Source organism: Bos taurus, chromosome 12 (assembly GCF_002263795.3).
Source record: "Bos taurus isolate L1 Dominette 01449 registration number 42190680 breed Hereford chromosome 12, ARS-UCD2.0, whole genome shotgun sequence".
In the NCBI taxonomy this organism is placed as follows: Eukaryota; Metazoa; Chordata; class Mammalia; order Artiodactyla; family Bovidae; genus Bos; species Bos taurus.
The window spans coordinates 16,745,100-16,764,662 of NC_037339.1; the positions used below are offsets into that span (position 1 = coordinate 16,745,100).

General features: G+C 39.2%; 1 long non-coding RNA gene across 1 annotated transcript in view; it reads left to right on the top strand.

Moving 5' to 3' along the window:
• The first annotated feature begins 7,004 nt into the window (after window positions 1–7,004).
• LOC132346740 (uncharacterized) overlaps window positions 7,005–19,563 on the top strand; it is a 56,948-nt gene continuing 44,389 nt past the window's right edge. The window contains exons 1-2 of the long non-coding RNA XR_009496661.1: window positions 7,005–7,242; window positions 14,788–15,392. This is a non-coding gene — a long non-coding RNA (uncharacterized lncRNA). The remainder of the gene's footprint in view (window positions 7,243–14,787; window positions 15,393–19,563) is intronic.

The following is a 19,563-nucleotide window of genomic DNA, read 5'->3' on the forward strand; positions in this document are numbered from 1 at the left end:
AATGATGTCTGAAAGCAGTGGTAGGTGAACTGTTGCTCACGAAAGAGTGGTAATTGGAACTGTTGTTATAAGTATAGATGCCACACAGGAGATTACCCGTCAGCAATTTTCCAGTGGCTCAGGCCCGTTTGGCCATAGTCAGCTGTGGATTGAACTAATCTGAGGAGCTGTGGATCCAGTGGAATTCAGGCTGAAGATAGTATTTATTTAATCAAAATGATGTTTATATTCTGAGAAACCATTGAAATGAAAATTTCAGTTTACTTTCTACTATTTTTTAATATAAATTACTGAAAAGGGAATTTTCTTCAAACTGAGTTTCACAACTAAAATAGAATACCCAAACTTGCAAGTTATTTAAAATTGATAGGAAATATTTGGGGAGAGTTAAGGGTATTTATTTGATAAATTGATTGCTGTGGGGTGCAGACTAGCCTAAGAACTGTGACATGAAGTCTTCTATTGAAAGGTTCTTGGGTTGATACAGTGTGATGATAACCACAAGTGAAATTTGAAATACCTTTTACTCAACATGAATACAGCTATAATTTATAGCTTCAATAAATTTGTTTCTTCTTTAATACTATATATATATAATTTTATAATATGTAATTTGAAGAGATATATGTATGCACCCACCACATTCATTGCGGCATTATTTAGAATAGCCAAGACATTGAAGCATCCTAAGCATCCATTGATGGATGAATGGATGAAAAAGATGTGAGATTTTTATGTATATACGCACAATGGAATGTTATTCAGTCTTAAAAAAGAGGAAAATATCAGTTGGTACAAGGTAAATGAACCCGAGGGCATTATGCTAAATGAATATATCAGACAGAGAAAGACAAATAGTGAATGATTTCATTTATATGTCAGATCTTAAAAAAAAAAACAAAAACAAACCAAGAGCTCCTGGATATTAAAAACAGATTGATGGTTGCCAGAGGTGGTGGAGGGGAGCAGGGAGGGTGCAGGTTCGGGGATGGAGGGTTGGGATGAGCAAAAGCATCCAGATTCCTAGACTTTCCAGACTTCCAGTTATGGAAAATGAGTCCTGGAAGGCAGTTCAAATGACAGAATAGAAAAAGCTTCAACTCACTTCCTCCGAGGGACACACTTAGTCTACAGCTACTGAGGGTACAGTTCACTCTGAAAATGACCTGAAAATTATCTGAGCAACTCCTTCACATCAGCACATGTCCAGGCAGGTAGGAAAGGCTGAGACAGAGTCTCGCCCTAAATCCCACTCGTGCGTGGCAGCCCACAATCTGGAGGGACCTCGCAAAACCTGACCTTACAGAATCTGAGTTTCTGTGTGGGAGAGAGTGTTCATCTCCTGCTTTAGGCACTCCAACCTTTAAGACCTGCATCTAAGAAATGAGCCCCCCTGAATCGTCTGGCTTTGAAAACCACGAGACCCAAAAGGCTGTGCGAGCTGAGAAGCAGCCTCCAAAGGGCGGGCATGTTTGGGCTAAACTGCTCCAGGGCTCAGGGCAGAAGCACCCGGTGGTTGAAAAGTTTTCAGACTTTATGTGAAAGAGATTTATTTGCTAATCTTAAAATATCGCAGGTTGGCTTGGGGGTAGTGGGGAGGGCAAGGCCTGTCGAGATGCTCTCCTGGGAAGGGGTGCTGGCAGGGGCCATTTGCATGCTGTTCCTCTGTCTTACTAAAGCTGGTGGGTGCCATTTTTATTTTTAACTTTGGACTTCTTTCGTTTTCTGGGGGGTGTGGAGGGCACTGTTTTCCAGCTCTTCCTGACACAGTCCACAGTGGCAGAATCTCCCGGAAGGGAGCTTCTGCACACATCTAGAGCCCTGGGGTTTGTGATTGCAGCCCAGGGCGTGCCCACTGACCACCTGTCTCTGGAGGTCAGAGCAGCAGACCACCACCCCAGGGCATGCTCACACAGACTGAAGCATAGCCCCAATCTTTCTGAGAAAGAGGCCGATCTGCCTGTCCTGGAGCTTCGCCTTAAGAGGCAGGCTACATTTCTGTTTTCCTCTCTTCTTAACTATCTCAACATCCCCAAATTGATACCACTTTCATTTTACTTGTCTTTCACTGATTTCAAAGGTTTCATAAAGTAAAAAGGACATATTTCCGCTTTCATGATTTCATTTCTTTTCATCCCAATGTTTAATAAATTTTAATTGCATTAAAATATACAGTATTAATTATATTAATGATACAAGAATATATTTGAAAAGAGCACTTACAAATATAAAAATTAATAAAAATAAAATTACCAATAATCCTACTGTTTAAGAGAGAATTTCATTCAATTTTTCTGCTAGGTCATCCGATCATTTAAAGTTTGAAAACATTTGCCTGCAAAGCTTTTGTGCCTGATTGATGAATTTTTGGAAGCAGTAGTGAAACCTTTTTCCACTTTCTAACATGATTGTTTAGATTTTAAAATTCCTTTCAGGTAAATTTTGATAATTTATGTTTTCCAAAAAGTTAATCTCTTTTATCCAGATTTTATATTTTTTGCAGTGTTTTCATTTTAAAAATAAAAATCTCCATGCCTGTGTTTATCATACTTTCCCCCTTGTTAGTACCGTTCGTGTTCATTCTCATTTAGCTTTGTTTTTTCATTCAGAGATGATTCTTCTTAGGTGGTCTTTCCAAAGAACAATACTTAGATTTATGTATGAATTTTTAAATGGAAATTTAAAATATATTCCTACCAGAGGGATTATTGAGTCAACTCTTTTAAGGTTTTTAGTATTCTTGAGATATACTGCAAAATTGGTTTCTAGAAAGCTCATCAGACTCACGTGCAGTGTTTATTTCTCCCTTTCACAAATTGGTCATAGTGACCAATTATACCTCAATAAAATTGGAAAAAAATAAAAATAAATAAAAAACAGACTAGGGTCATATCATATGATTGTTCTAAAATTACTTCATCTTTTCTTTTTAACAGCAGTATAGTGCTTCATGGGAGAAGGAAATGGCAACCCACTCCAGTATTCTTGCCTGGAGTATCCCGTGAACAGAGGAGCCTGGTGGGCTGCTGCGCATGGGGTTGCACAGAGTCTGACATGACTGAAGTGACTTAGCAGCAGCAGCAGCAGAGTGCTTCATTCTGTGGACATACCATATTTTATTCAACCCGTGCCTTTTTGCTCTGGCTATCAATACTGCATAAACATGACTCTAAAACTTAGTCATATGAAATACCATTTTTATGCACTCTCTCTGTGGGTTAGGAATTCAGACAGAGCACAGTGGGGATGTCTTGTCTCTGATACATGATGTCTGGGGCCTCAGCTGGGGAGAACTAAGAACTGAGGTGACTCAGTAACTAGGGTGAAATCATCAGTAGACATTTTTACGTACATGCCTGTTGCTTGATTTTGGCTCTTTAAAGCACCTACCTCCGCATGTGGTCTGACTTCCTTACAGTATGACAACGAGAGTGTAGTTGGACTTTTTACGTGGTATCTGAGGGCGCTAATGCTGAGAGTCCCAAGAGAATCAGGCAGAAACTGCACAGCCTTTTCTGTGTTGAATAGTAGTCACAAGCCTTCCTTGATTTCAGGAGAGGGGAATCTAGACCCACCTCTTGATGGGAGAAGAGCCAAAGAATTTGTGGGTGTGTTTTAAAACCACCACACCTGTTACGAACATGTAGACTGTCTATGGTTTTGTTCATTACAACAACACAACACAAAGATGTACATACGTATATCTGTGTGCACACAGCAAGGATTCCTGCAGAGTGTTTCCCACAAATAGGGCATGCACATTTAGAATTTTGATAAGTATACTTCATAACACTCCTATAAGAGTTCACCAAATTTATGCAGCCTTCAGCACATGAAAGAAACTATTTCCTTATCCCTTTTCTAACACTAACTTATATTTGAACATATTTCCAAGAAAAAAATATTTTTCTATGAAGGAGTTTTTAATGGATGACTAATTTTCCATACAATGTATTTTACCACTCTCATTGCATGTTTAGATTGTTCTTGATTTTTTGTTACTATAAAGAACTTGATGATGTATATTTTGTAAGAAATTTGCCCACTTTTAAAAAATGAAATTTATTTATCTGGCAATGCTGGGTCTTAGTTGTGGCATGTGGAATCTAGTTCTCTCAAACCCGGGTCTGCGGAATTGGGAGCAGAGTTTTAGCCACTGGAGCACCAGGGGAGTCCCTGCGACTTTCTTGTTTCCTAAGGACAGAATCTTAGAAATGGAATCTCTGCGTCGAAATTTATTCTCCTTTTTAAGCCTCCTGATGTGAAGTGAAAGTGAAAGTGTTAGTTGCTCAGTCGTGTCTGACCCTTTGCAACCCCAAGGACTGTAGCCCGCCAGGCTACTCTGTCCATGGGGATTCTCCAGGCAAGAATACTGGAGTGGGTTGCCATTTCCTACTCCAGGGAATCTTCACATCCAGGGATCAAACCTGGGTCTCCCAGATTGCAGGCAGATTCTTTACCTTCTGAGCCACCAGGGAACCCCTAAGCCTCCTGATATGTATTGCCTAAATATCAAACACTTATGCCATTTTACATTCCCATCTATGTGTTCCATCTCTTTATGCTCTTTTCGTTAGGCAATGTTCTTCACCAGAGGGGCACTTTGCATTTTATAGCGTGCAACCTGAAGCACATTTCACTACACATTCCCAATGTGAATTCAGAAATCACATAGATTAACTGTCTAGTTGTAATTCTGCATGAAGGAGATGTTTTGATGAATGCAGTGTCTCTTTGATGAGTACCATGTGTTTAAAAAAATTAGAAAACTCAATACCTAGACTGCACTACTATAGTTACGTTTCAGAATGATGTTTTGGCATCATTTTCTTAGATAGCTGAAATGAAAACATGTAACATTTGAGATGGTTTTATAATATTTATAAAGCAGTTTAATACCCTCTTACACAGTCTCCCAAAAGTGTTTCTCTTAGCACTAGGGGTCTGAATAAAAATTTGCTTTCCCCAGTAAACTACTCTACTTCCTGTCCATTAATAGGTGCTATGCTTTGTATTTCCTTCTTTGGCCTGTTTTTTAGGATGTTCATAACTAAGTTTTACTGAACTACTATCACGTTCTTTAATCAATTTTTTTATAAATACAAATTTTGTTTTCTTCTACTTAATTTTTATTTCTGTCTCTTTTTTGGAATGTTTGGCTCTTGCTACAACTAATATACCCTCAATAACTTTTAGATGATGGAGAGGGAAGTTCAGGTTTTAAATCAGTTGATAAAAATTACATCTTTAATCATATAGATGATTTGGAGGTTGGGCTAGTTATGTATTAATTTTTGTAATACTATGAGCTCAGAGCAATTTAAAAGTTAGGGTGTGAGTTATTTTGCTCTTCACCTTTCTGTGCCTAGCAAAAGAATATAGAAATCTGGAAGTAATCAAAGTCTTTATTTTAGGCTTGATCTAATTTTGATTTCATAAACTGTATTTAATAAAACATCTAATGGATTCTTTTACAACACAGAACTAGTGTAGAAGAGTTTTTAAGACAATTTTATTGGAATATAATTGCTTTACAATGTTGTGTTAGTTTCTGCTCTACAATTTAGTGGATCAACCATATGCATACATATGTCCCCTCCCTCTTGAATGTCCCTCCCACCCTACCCCCATCCCACCCCTCTAGGTCATCCCAGAGCCCAGAGCTAAGCTTCCTGAACTATACAGAAGATTCCCACTAGCTATCTCTTCTACACATGGTAGTGTATATATGTCAGTTACAACTGCACATTTTAATATTTTGCATTTATCACGGTGATAGATCTAGCATCCTTAGATTGACATTCTGAAATAATCTGTTTCCGATTCTGTATTTTTGAAACATTACTGTGTTTAGAATTTTATCTTTCTAGTACTATGTGTTAGCTTGAAGCAGACCAGGGTCTTCAAGAAAGGCAACATCAGTCCCACAGAATGAAATCCAGAGTGTAAATGACTGTTGCTTTCAGCCCAGACTAACTCAGCTGGATTTAAGAAGACATAGCTAGTATCTCTTGATTCTTTTAAATTCTGGTTTTTTTCCCGTCTTCCTCCAACTAAATTAACCTAGAACATGTAAGTCAGAAATGTTATGCAAGCACTATAGAAATTTACCTTGTGAGTAGGGGGGTAATGTGCCCTTTACAATGTTCTAAAAATGTTTTTGTTGGAATCAACAAGTGAAGAAGAGCACTGTTTTAAAAACTCTGAAAAAAAGGAGTCAGTGGAGAATAAGAATAATCAGAGAATAAAATATGTGAATAGGAGAGATTTTTATAGAGTGAAACTTGATTCAAAATGAAAGAATTGAAGAAAAGCCAGGACCATTTTGAACTTACTAGAAATGGTCAGGAAAACAGTGATAATTTTATTGTTATATTTGGATAACCTGATATACAAAAGACTGTTCTTGCAAAGCTGACAAATTTTTGGAATTTCCATAAACTAGTTATATAAAATCATAGGCTAGGATGTTTCAGGAATATACTTAGGTGAAGTCAGAGCTTACATAACAATTTTTATCTCACTTTAAATTTTATCATCACTTGACAAAGCTTGATTAATGAACAGACTTTCTTTATAAATCTGGCCCCACATTTCTCCAAATGACACTGAGAAATTCTAACTCCTTAGAATTTTATTTAGATTCATGTTTCTAGGATTAAATATGAGAATGCTAGGCTAAATGAAGGACTTCATTGAATCTTTAAGGTACTAAAGATTTAAGGAATCTTTAAGGTATGAATTATGAAACTCCCACTTGGTGATACACTACTGTTTTTGTCTTAGAGCATTCTGATAGATTTGTGTTGTCTGGAACACAGTTTGGGGAATATCAATCTAGTTTCCTATTGGTCATGTTCCTATTGAATGAGACCCCATTATAATCTTTCCATACTTGTAATTCTCCTTTCCATCTTCTCTCTCTATTGTCATTGATTTCCGATTTAATTCCCTTGTAGTCAGAGACCATACTGTGAAAGACTTCAATCTTTTGAAATGTATTGAGATACTTTTATGACCCAGCATAGTGTCTATCTTCATAAATGTTCCATCTGCCCTTGAAAATGATATGTATCGAGGGAGGAGCCAAGATGGCGGAGGAGTAGGACGGGGAGAACACTTTCTCCCCCACAAATTCATCAAAAGAGCATTTAAACGTCAAGTAAATTCCACAAAACAACTTCTGAATGCCGGCAGAGGACATCAGGCACCCAGAAAAGCAATCCAACTCTTCGAAAGGAGGTAGGAAAAAATATAAAAGACAAAAAAAGAGACAAAAGAGGGAGGGACGGAGTTCCGTCCCAGGAAGGGAGTCTTAAAAAGAGAGAAGTTTCCAAACACCAGGAAACCTTCTCACTGCCAAATCTGTGCCGAGCTTTGGAAGCACAGAGGGCAACATAACAGGAAGAAAAAATAAATAAACAATTAAAACTCGAAGATTGCGAGTCCTACGGTAACTCCCCCAGCAGAGAAGCAGCGCAGACGCCTGCACGCGCCATTAGCAAGCGGGGGCTGGGCAGGGAGGCGCAGCGTGGGCTGCATCGCTTAGAGTAAGAATCTGGCCTGAATACCCTGAGCGGTATCTGAGCGAAATAATTTGGGCTAGCAAACCAGACTGTGGGATATCTACCACGCGAAAAGCCAGCCCTAACCTAAGACTGCCAGGCCCACGCATGGAACAAAGGACTGAACAGAGATAGCCAGCTGCAGACCTTCCCCCCCGGTGACAGGCAGCCAGAGCCGGAAGGGGGCAATCGCAGCCCCAGAGAGACATTATCTATAAAACTGTAAGCAGGCTTCTTTGCTAACTAAAACTTTTTGGGGGTCTGGATGGTTAACATCTGCCTGAGAAGGTGCGCCGGTTTTACACCCAGATAACCGAGTGGCGGGGAGGCGATAAGTCGCAGCATTGGCGCTCGCCAAACACCTCATCACTTGAGCTGCTCGGACCTGGGAAGAGCACAAAACTCAGGCCCAACTGAGTCTGCGCCTCTGAGGACTACCCGAGTGCCTGAACCTGAGCTGCTTGGACCTGGGAGGTACATGCAACCCAGGGCCAGCCTCGGATTGTTCCCGGCGGAACAACCTAGAGCCCGAGCAGTGTGGGCAGGGAGGCTACACGCGCCGTGAGCGGGGGCAGACCCAGTGTGGCTGAGGCACTGCGAGCGCACGCCAGTGTTATTTGTTTGCAGCATCCCTCCCTCCCTCCCCACAGCGCGACTGAACAAAGAGAAGAAATACAGCTCCACCCATCAGAACACCGACACAAGCTTCCCTAACCAGGAAACCTTGACAAGCCACCTGTACAAACCCACACACAGCGAGGAAAAGCCACAATAAAGAGAACTCCACAAACTGCCAGAATACAGAAAGGACACCCCAAACTCAGCAATTTAAACAAGATGAAGAGACAGAGGAATACCCAGCAGATAAAGGAACAGGATAAATGCCCACCAAACCAAACAAAAGAGGAAGAGATAGGGAATCCACCTGATAAAGAATTCCGAATAATGATAGTGAAATTGATCCAAAATCTTGAAATTAAAATGGAATCACAGATAAATAGCTTGGAGACAAGGATTGAGAAGATGCAAGGAAGGTTTAACAAGGACCTAGAAGAAATAAAAAAGAGTCAATATATAATGAATAATGCAATAAATGAAATTAAAAACACTCTGGAGGCAACAAATAGTAGAATAACAGAGGCAGAAGATAGGATTAGTGAATTAGAAGATAGAATGGTAGAAATAAATGAATCAGAGAGAATAAAAGAAAAACGAATTAAAAGAAATGAGGACAATCTCAGAGACCTCCAGGACAATATTAAACGCTACAACATTCGAATCATAGGGGTTCCAGAAGAAGAAGACAAAAAGAAAGACCATGAGAAAATACTTGAGGAGATAATAGTTGAAAACTTCCCTAAAATGGGTAAGGAAATAATCACCCAAGTCCAAGAAACCCAGAGAATCCCAAACAGGATAAACCCAAGGCGAAACACCCCAAGACACATACTAATCAAATTAACAAAGATCAAACACAAAGAACAAATATTAAAAGCAGCAAGGGAAAAACAACAAATAACACACAAGGGAATTCCCATAAGGATAACAGCTGATCTTTCAATAGAAACTCTTCAAGCCAGGAGGGAATGGCAAGACATACTTAAAATGATGAAAGAAAATAACCTACAGCCCAGATTATTGTACCCAGCAAGGATCTCATTCAAGTATGAAGGAGAAATCAAAAGCTTCTCAGACAAGCAAAAGCTGAGAGAATTCTGCACCACCAAACCAGCTCTCCAACAAATACTAAAGGATATTCTCTAGACAGGAAACACAAAAATGGTGTTTAAATTCGAACCCCAAACAATAAAGTAAATGGCAACGGGATCATACTTATCAGTAATTACCTTAAACATAAATGGGTTGAATGCCCCAACCAAAAGACAAAGACTGGCTGAATGGATACAAAAACAAGACCCCTACATATGTTGTCTACAGGAGACCCACCTCAAAACAGGGGACACGTACAGACTGAAAGTGAAGGGCTGGAAAAAGATTTTCCATGCAAATAGGGACCAAAAGAAAGCAGGAGTAGCAATACTCATATCAGATAAAATAGACTTTAAAACAAAGGCTGTGAAAAGAGACAAAGAAGGTCACTACATAATGATCAAAGGATCAATCCAAGAAGAAGATATAACAATTATAAATATATATGCACCCAACACGGGAGCACCGCAGTATGTAAGACAAATGCTAACAAGTATGAAAGGAGAAATTAACAATAACACAATAATAGTGGGAGACTTTAATACCCCATTCACACCTATGGATAGATCAACTAAACAGAAAATTAACAAGGAAACACAAACTTTAAACGATACAATAGACCAGTTAGACCTAATTGATATCTATAGGACATTTCATCCCAAAACAATGAATTTCACCTTTTTCTCAAGCGCACATGGAACCTTCTCCAGGATAGATCACATCCTGGGCCATAAAGCTAGCCTTGGTAAATTCAAAAAAGTAGAAATCATTCCAAGCATCTTTTCTGACCACAATGCAGTAAGATTAGATCTCAGTTACAGGAGAAAAACTATTAAAAATTCCAACATATGGAGGATGAACAACACCCTGCTGAATAACCAACAAATCACAGAAGAAATCAAAAAAGAAATCAAAATTTGCATAGAAACGAATGAAAATGAAAACACAACAACCCAAAACCTGTGGGACACAGTAAAAGCAGTCCTAAGGGGAAAGTTCATAGCAATACAGGCATACCTCAAGAAACAAGAAAAAAGTCAAATAAATAACCTAACTCTACACCTAAAGCAACTAGAAAAGGAAGAAATGAAGAACCCCAGGGTTAGTAGAAGGAAAGAAATCTTAAAAATTAGAGCAGAAATAAATGCAAAAGAAACAAAAGAGACCATAGCAAAAATCAACAAAGCCAAAAGCTGGTTCTTTGAAAGGATAAATAAAATTGATAAACCATTAGCCAGACTCATCAAGAAACAAAGGGAGAAAAATCAAATCAATAAAATTAGAAACGAAAATGGAGAGATCACAACAGACAACACAGAAATACAAAGGATCATAAGAGACTATTATCAACAATTATATGCCAATAAAATGGACAATGAGGAAGAAATGGACAAATTCTTAGAAAAGTACAACTTTCCAAAACTCGACCAGGAAGAAATAGAAAACCTTAACAGACCCATCACAAGCACGGAAATTGAAACTGTAATCAAAAATCTTCCAGCAAACAAAAGCCCAGGTCCAGACGGCTTCAAAAAAAAAAAAAAAGAAAATGATATGTATCATGTGGTTGTAGATTATATGGTTTCTAAATATTCATGCAGTCAAGTTAGTGGATAATGTTGCTCAGATATGACACATCTTTACTAATTTTTGTCTGGTCTTAAATGTGTCCTATTAATTATTCAGAAAAAAGTGTTAAAGTACATATCTATGATTGTGGAATTGCCTGTTTTTTCCTTTAGTTCTGTCAGTTTTAGCTTCATGTATTTTGAAACCCTGATATTAAGCATGGAAACCTTTATTATTATATCTTTTTGGTATTATTATTATAATTTATCATTATAAAGTAACTGGGATGTTTAGTCTATATATATTTAATGTAAGTATTGATATTATTGGATTTTGGTCTTTAGCTATTTATTTTCTGTTTGTCCTATCTGTTTTTTTTATTTTTCTAATTCTTCTTTATAGATATTTTTTGGATTTGTTAAATATTTTTCAGTATTCCATTTTCAGTGTTTGGTCAATGTTTCTCTATTGGCTCTTCAGTTTTACCTTTATATTTTTTAAGTGGCTTCTCTAGGAATCACAATATATATTCTCAATTTATCACAATCTACCTTGATTTAATATTATGCCATTTCATGAAAAAAAAAGTGAGAATTTTGTAACCAGTATTGTTCCATCTTTCCACTCCTCTTCCTTTTAACTCATTATTATTATTTTATCTACAGTACATACACTATAAACCCCATGATATGACTACAAATATGTGAAATATTATACATCCACATTAATTGCAGCATTGTTTATAACACCAAAACAAAAGAAACAACCTAAATCTCCATCAGTTAAGGACTGGTTAAATATACTTTGGTACATCACAAAATGGGATACTATGCAGCCTGCTATAAGAATGACAAAATTCTTTTTGTACAAATGTAAAATGACCTCTAAGTCCAAAGAAAAAACAAGCATAGATCAATGATCAATGAATGTAGTATGCTAGCTTTTGTATTAAAGTGAAAAATTACAAATAGGCATTTGTATGTGTGTAAGATGGTGACTGCAGCCATGAAATTAAAAGATGCTTACTCCTTGGAAGAAAAGCTATGACCAACCTAGATAGCATATTCAAAAGCAGAGACATTACTTTGCCAACAAAGGTCCGTCTAGTCAAGACTATGGTTTTTCCTGTGGTCATGTATGGATGGGAGAGTTGGACTGTGAAGAAGGCTGAGTGCCGAAGAATTGATGCTTTTGAACTGTGGTGTTGGAGAAGACTCTTGAGAGTCCCTTGGACTGCAAGGAGATCCAACCAGTCCATTCTGAAGGAGATCAGCCCTGGGATTTCTTTGGAAGGAATGATGCTGAAGCTGAAACTCCAGTACTTTGGCCACCTCATGCGAAGAGTTGACTCATTGGAAAAGACTCTGATGCTGGGAGGGATTGGGGTCAGGATGAGAAGGGGACGACAGAGGATGAGATGGCTGGATGGCATCACTGACTCGATGGACGTGAGTCTGAGTGAACTCCGGGAGTTGGTGATGGACAGGGAGGCCTGGCCCGCTGCGATTCATGGGGTCTCAAAGAGTCGGACACAACTGAGCGACTGAACTGAACTGAACTGAAAGAAATACTAGGAGAATGCACAAATCTACTAAAGTGTACTAACTGTAAATAAATTATAGAGGATATGAAGGAACAGGAAGCAATGAGATTCCTAATTATATTCATTTGATTTTTGAAATACCTGAATATATTTACTGTAAAATTAATTTTAAAGCACAATGAAAACATTTAGATTCTGTGTTTAGCTATAAAGCACATACATCATTTGTTTAAAAGTTCTGCTCACTTATAGTTGAATCAAGGACTGTGACTAAAGACGACCTTGTGCTGCTTAAAGTATATGCCATGTAGCTCTCCACTTGCTTTTCTATTTTAGATGAAAATGAACATGTTCTCACATACCCTCTCTTTTATCTTTGCTTTTAAATAACCCACATGTATATCCCAGATTTTTATTCTCTCTCAAAAGAAAATACATGGTTGATTCAGGAAATGAATACTACCAATTATTGAAAGCGGTTATGAAATTTTGTCAGCTGCCAAGTCTTTTACTCCCTTGACTCTTTAACTTTTTCTGAATAAATTGTTCTTTTGTATATTAGGTTAGCAAAAGAGTCAATAATTACTGAGAAAGATGTCTTTTCTTATGAGTAACTTAGATGGACTGTCGAGAAGAATGCTAGTTTGTGAGTATAGTCTTTCCGTCTGATCTCAGCCCTGAACCTGGCACTGTGAGCTCAGGTTATAATGGAGTCTTGGATAAGAGAAACATACAAGATGAGCCAAGTCTGGGTAAAAGAAGGAAAAAGAGATGAAAGATCTGGGCCACCGATTAGAAACATAAGATGGTGGTAGCTGGGGGAAAGATAGTCACATCACCATTTAAACAACTAAGAATAAGTGTAATCATAAATTGGCAAATTTCCACTTCCATGCAAGCGGAAAATACAAAATGCTAAACACAAAACGTTACTGAGAGTATTTTCCGGAAAAGAAAACCAGGTAATTAAACATGTAAATTCCTTTCAAATTTATTGACAAGTTTTGTGTAATGCCTATCAAAATTCCAAGAGTATTCTTGTGGAACTTGGGAAATGATTCAAGACTCATCTGGAAGAATAAATCTACCACATTTTTAAAAATTCTCAAAACACAAGATGGATTAATAGGAATGATTAATGCAGGAGTGATTAGATAGGGATAAAGCAAACATACTGACATGTAAATTATAGAATCCACACGATGCATATAGGGTGTTTAGCATACAGCTCTTTGAGTTTTGATGTTTGAAAATTTTCCAAATAAAATGAGAAAAAAATCTGGCACAGCTCCCTATTCTTATCACATCAAGTCCAAATGCCTGTGTCTAGCTTTTGCAACTTCATTTTCTACTGCTTTGTATTAAGCCCTGTTCTGTAGCCAAACTGACTTTTTCAGTGTCCCTCATTCCTGTTGTGATCATTTTCTTTTTCACACTTCTGTTTCTCCTGCCTATGATGTCCTATTATCGCCTCTTCACGAACCCCAGTCTTGCCAGACCTCCACCCAGGTCCTGCTGAATTCAGCCTACCACTGGCCCACAGACCCTCATCTCTTGTTATCCTTATGATTTAATGCAAAGTCTTCAATGCCTCATGTTGTTCGCTCATTAAGTTCTGGTCTATTAGTCTGGTCTATTAGCACTACTAAAGTGTGCTAACTATGAACAAATTATAGGGAGTGGATATGTGCTTAGCTGTGAAACAGATATATCATTTATTTAAAAGTTCTGTTCATTCATAGTTGAATCAAGGACTATGACTAAGGGAAAGATGGCCTTGTACTGCTGAAAGTGTGTGCCACATAACTCTCCACTTGTTTTTCTATTTTAGATGAAAATGAACATTTTGTCACATTCCCTCATCTCAAACTCATCTTGATGTTTCTTTGTGTTGCTTAGCATCTACCATAGTACTGAGATGATTAATCAAGGATTGCTAGCTGATGAGTGGTCAAGCATCACAGCCATGAATTCAATCATTAATGAATCAGTTTCCTTTGTAGCTTTGTACTTTTTCCTCCTTTTCCTCGTCTTTGTACCTTTCCTTTTATTAAATATATAATATTTATATAATATATTTATATAACAATATAATATTTATTAAATATATAATAAAAGGAAAACTATATATGAAAAACAACTGAATTCTGCCTTTGAACTACCTGAGCATAGGAAAGGGTGCAGATGGTGAAATGACTTACCAAACTATTAATATTATCAATGGCGAGAAGTAGGAGAGCCTCAACTTTTGTAAAGGAGCCTTTCCATTTGGCTGTGTGTGTGGCTATGAATTTGAATGTTTTACAACAACAATATAGCCTTAAGTTACTTGCTTAAGTGTTTTAAAGGTTGTGGGTAAGACTGACAGCTTTTACTAAGGATACGTTTCTTTTCATTTAGGCAACATGGCTTCCCAGGTGGCTCAGCGGTAAAGAATCCACCTACTAATGCAGGTTTGATCCCTGGGTCGGAAAGATCCCCTGGAGAAAGAAATATCCACTCCAGTATTGTTGCCTGGAGAATTTCACGGACAGAGGAGCCTGGCAATCTACAGTCCAAATGGAGTTGCAAAGGGTCAGACAGGACTTAGTGACTAAAAAACAACCAACAATGTCATTTTAACATGAGCTTTGCAGAGATGCACATTAACCAAGAGAAATAGTTGGCATTTACAGTTAGCAAGGGCACTGCATAGTGCCATGGAACCATTTGATAAATAAAGCATTAGAAAGGACAATGTAATCAAGAATGGAACAGTTAAATTTGTTATTGCCTCAAGAGATTGATTGGGCTTCCCTGGTGACTCAGACAGTAAAGAATCGGCCTGTAATGCAGGAGACCCGGGTTCAATCCCCTCGAGAAGGGAATGGCTACCCAATCCAGTATTCTTGCCTGAAGAACTCCATGGACGGAGGAGCCTGGTGGGCTACAGTCCAGGGGGACTGCAAAGAGTCATACACGACTAAGCAGCTAACACTTTTCGCTTTCACTCAGGAGACTGAAATGTAAGTACAATTGAGGGTAACAGATGTATGATTATAGATTGTGGTGCATTATTTTTAGAATGGAGAAAAGTTTATTGATTGAAAAGAAAATAGTGGTCAAAGCATACTGTTAGAATGCTTGAAGGGAGAGGGGTGTAGGCTGCCCCCCTACCTTCTTTCAACAGCAATCCCATAGTGCTGTATTATTTGATAAATTCGGTATATATTTCCACATTTTTCACATTGATATGCAAGTACAACTAATTAGAATGCATGTGGCTCTGTGGACTCTTTTCCCTAGAATATTAAGCTTTTCTCTGCACAGAGGCTTTTCTGGTATTGAATATATTTTTTGAAGCATAAAATATGTAAAAATAAACTGAAAGATTTTTTTAAAATTGAGATTTAGCTAAATGTGAGCACATGTATACAAAAATACATTGCAGTTCAGAGGATTCAGTGTAATAATTATAGGAAATTGCTTGATAAGCTCTAAAGCACTACAGTGATTTGAAGGCATGGCGTTTGTTCTCACTTAACTGCTTTGGAAGAGGTTTTAGATATGCCAGACACATAGATTTCTAGATATGTATAATGGTGCCTTTAAACACTGTTATAAAAAATGAATAATTTGAATCGGAAAATTCTTAAACTCCTATAGAACATTCCTTAATTTGGGGGGCTCCTTCTTTGTCATTCTGGATAGTGATAATCTTTATTATCCTAAACCCAAACCCAAAATGAATTTTTTCTTTTTCTCTCTCCACTATATTTATAGATACGTCTTTGGGTGTCTTCTCTCTGCTGCTAGTATTTATGAATTTAGACTGTTTTGGTTTTGGAAAGGTGATCTGGACCCAATATGTTCCATAACATACATCTCCAACAGGTTTTAGACCAGCTCTCAGGAATCACATACTTTAAATTTCTGCAGTGAAACATATGAATAGTCACACCAAGCAGATAACTAAAAATTATGCCACCTCATTTCAACTCAGGGTAGATTTTGCCACAAAAGACTTTAGATCAGGTCAGGTATTGCTACAAAATCTGTTATTAAGAATTATTTTTTAATGTCCAGAACTTTAGGACTTTAGAATTGAGGATAAAGAATTTTGGAATTCAGGTTAAAAGGTGGTGAGCCTGTTATATAAAGGTTTCCTGAGGGCTTGGAGCTACAGTTCTCCCATCTTTACTTCATCCCTTTTATTAGCAAACAATTTCCACATTTTGTGTTTCTTCACCTCTGCTACCACTGCTTTCGATAAAGCCCTGGGCTATATAGTTGCAACCATCAGAGCCTCCACCTTCAACTCTGCTGGGTCTCCCACTGGGACCTGAGTGATCAGAGTTGCAAATTTGATTACATTTTATCTCACTAATTCATCAACGGCTCCCCACTGACCGCTGGAGAGATTCCCAACGTGAAAGTTTCCAATTTAGGGTGTCCCTGATAGCTCAGTTGGTTAGTGGGCTTCCCTGATAGCTCAGTTGGTAAAGAATCCACCTGCAATGCAGGAGACCCTGGTTTGATTCCTGGGTCAGGAAGATCCCCCAAAGAAGGGATAGGCTACCCACTCCAGTATTCTTGGGCTTCTCTTGTGGCTCAGCTGGTAAAGAATCCACCTGCAATGTGGGAGACCTGGGTTCAATCCTTGGGTTGGGATGATCCCCTGGAGAAGGGAAAGACTACCCACTCAAGTAGTCTGGCCTGGAGAATTTCATAGACTGTAGAGTCCATGGGGTCACAAAGAGTCGGACACGACTGAGCCACTCTCACTTCCCTTCACTTCATTTGGGTGTCTTTGGCCCAACCCCCATCTGTACAGTTCCACTCACTTTCTGTTGCTTCTCTCTTCCCTTCACTCTCAGTGTAAGACTTACAGTTCACTGAACTTCCTTACTTTCCCACCTTTGGGCTCCTCTAATATTTAAGTGCCCTTCCTTGAGGTCAGCTTGGTGAATTCATCTGTACCGTTTATGATGCAGATGAAACATGTCATCAGTGAAAGTTTCTCAGCCCTCCTGAATTAGAGTCTAGCACTCCTTCACATCACCAGTGTGTTAGATAGATGCTTGCGTAGCTCTGATGAAACTCTTGCGGATTTTATTTACCTGTCTGTGTTTCCAACTAGGCTCTGGTCTTCCTGAGGGCAGGGACCATGCCTCCATCATCTCTGTATTCTTAGCATCTAACGCAGTACCTCAGTGTGTTTTTAACAGGTAATTGAAGGAATGGTTAACTGTTGTGCTGGTGGCTCAGAGGTTAAAGCGTCTGCCTGCAGTGCGGGAGACCCAAGTTCGATCCCTGGGTCAGGAAGATCCCTGGAGAAGGAAATGGCAACCCACTCCAGGATTCTTGCCTGGAGAATCCCATGGACGGAGGAGCCTGGCGGGCTGCAGGCCACGGGGTTGCAAAGAGTCAGACACGACTGAGCGGACTTCACTTTCACTTTCACTAACTGTTGTGCAGTCTTACTTTCAGGTCAGTATTTTCTGAAAAGTATCTCAAGGACTAATTGTTGAAGAAACAAGTTCTTATACAAACTTTAAATTCCTGGGTCCAATCCTGCATGCATGCTAAACAGCTTCAGTAGTGTCCGACTCTTTGCGACCCAATGATCTATAGCCTGCCAGGCTCCTCTGCCCATGGGATTCTCCAGGTAAGAACACTAGAGTGGGTTGCCATGCTCTCCTCCAGGGGATCCTCCCGACTCAGGGATGGAGGCTGTGACTCTTAGGTCTCCTGCATTGGCAGGCAAGTTCCTTACCACTAGCGCCACCTGGGAAGGCCTTATACAATGACACTGGAGGAAAAAAAAAATCACCTATTTTTCGAAAAGAAATCTGTGCCTGATTTCCCCTGTCAGAGGCTGGTGAGAGTCCAGTGTTGTCACTGATGCCTGGGAACAAGAATCCTCTTTAGAAGAATCCAGAGGTCACAATTTCAGAAACCGCAAGATGCTCGTGTCTGCGCTGTGCAGTGGAGGCCGGCTGGGAGGTTCTCTCCCCCCATGTCAGCATCAGGCCTGCGATTCTTTCATCAAGGCGCCTGGTCTTCTGTTCTCTGCCCTTCAGCCGCAGCCTGATAGAGGCCTTACTTCTTCTCGCTTGTACGAGCGCTCATCCCTTTAGTTCCCCGAGTCTCAGGGAAACCTTGGCATAGGCCCTCACCCGCAACTGCAGTTTAAAGTGTTGGATCCCAGCCTCTCTGCATCTGATGTGACATGCCTCAGTGGCTTAAGCAGCCCTGTGGACCAGCCCCCTCTGGAAAGGAGCCTCAGACCTTTAGAGACAGATGCAGGTAAGAAAAGGAGATGCCTTCTTTTTAAGTCCACATTGTTGAAAGAACCCCAAATTACAGTAGGTTGGTTTTCTTTTCCTTGATAACTCACCCTATTATATGAACACCAAGGGAAAACAACAAGGGGATAGATTAGTTTGACAGGCTGTCAGACCTCGTGGAAATTTTGCCTAAGGTTTTTAAACGTATTTTTGTTTGGCTGCACTGGATCTTAGCTGCAGCATGTGGGATCTAAATCCCTGAGCAGGGAATCAAACCCGGGCCCCCTGCATCGGGAGCGTGGAGTCTTAGCCCCTGGATCACCAGGGAAGTCCCATAGTTTGTTAGTTCTAGAGGTACCTTCAGCTTCATTTCTGTCCCCCTTTCTGCGGGATATAGTCAGGTAGGTCTTCCTAACAAGCAGTTACCTCTTGCTCTTTAGCTAGTAATGTTCATGACATCACATGTTCTGCAATAGGCAAAATCCTGTTCAAGGCTCTACCTCTAATTCTCACAACGCCACAAGACATTATCATCTCCATTTAACAGATGAGGCTTACAGAGGTTAAATGATTCTTTCATTTTTTTTTTTCATTTTTCCAGTGTATTCGCTGCAGAGGCAGACTTGGAAGCAATATCTGTGTAACTCTCAAGCCTATGAAATTCAAGCATTTTCCTAAATCTTTTAGCATTCAATTTAAAATATAACCTTCCCTTCTTCAGTCTCTGGTGGCTCAGATGGTAAAGCGTCTGCCTGCAGTGCGGGAGACCCAGGTTCGATTCCTGGGTTGGAAAGATCCCCTGGAGAAGGAAATAAAAACCCACTCCAGTATTCTTGTCTGGAAAATTCCATGGACAGAGGAGCCTTGTAGGCTACAGTCCATGGGGTCGCAAAGAGTCAGATGTGAC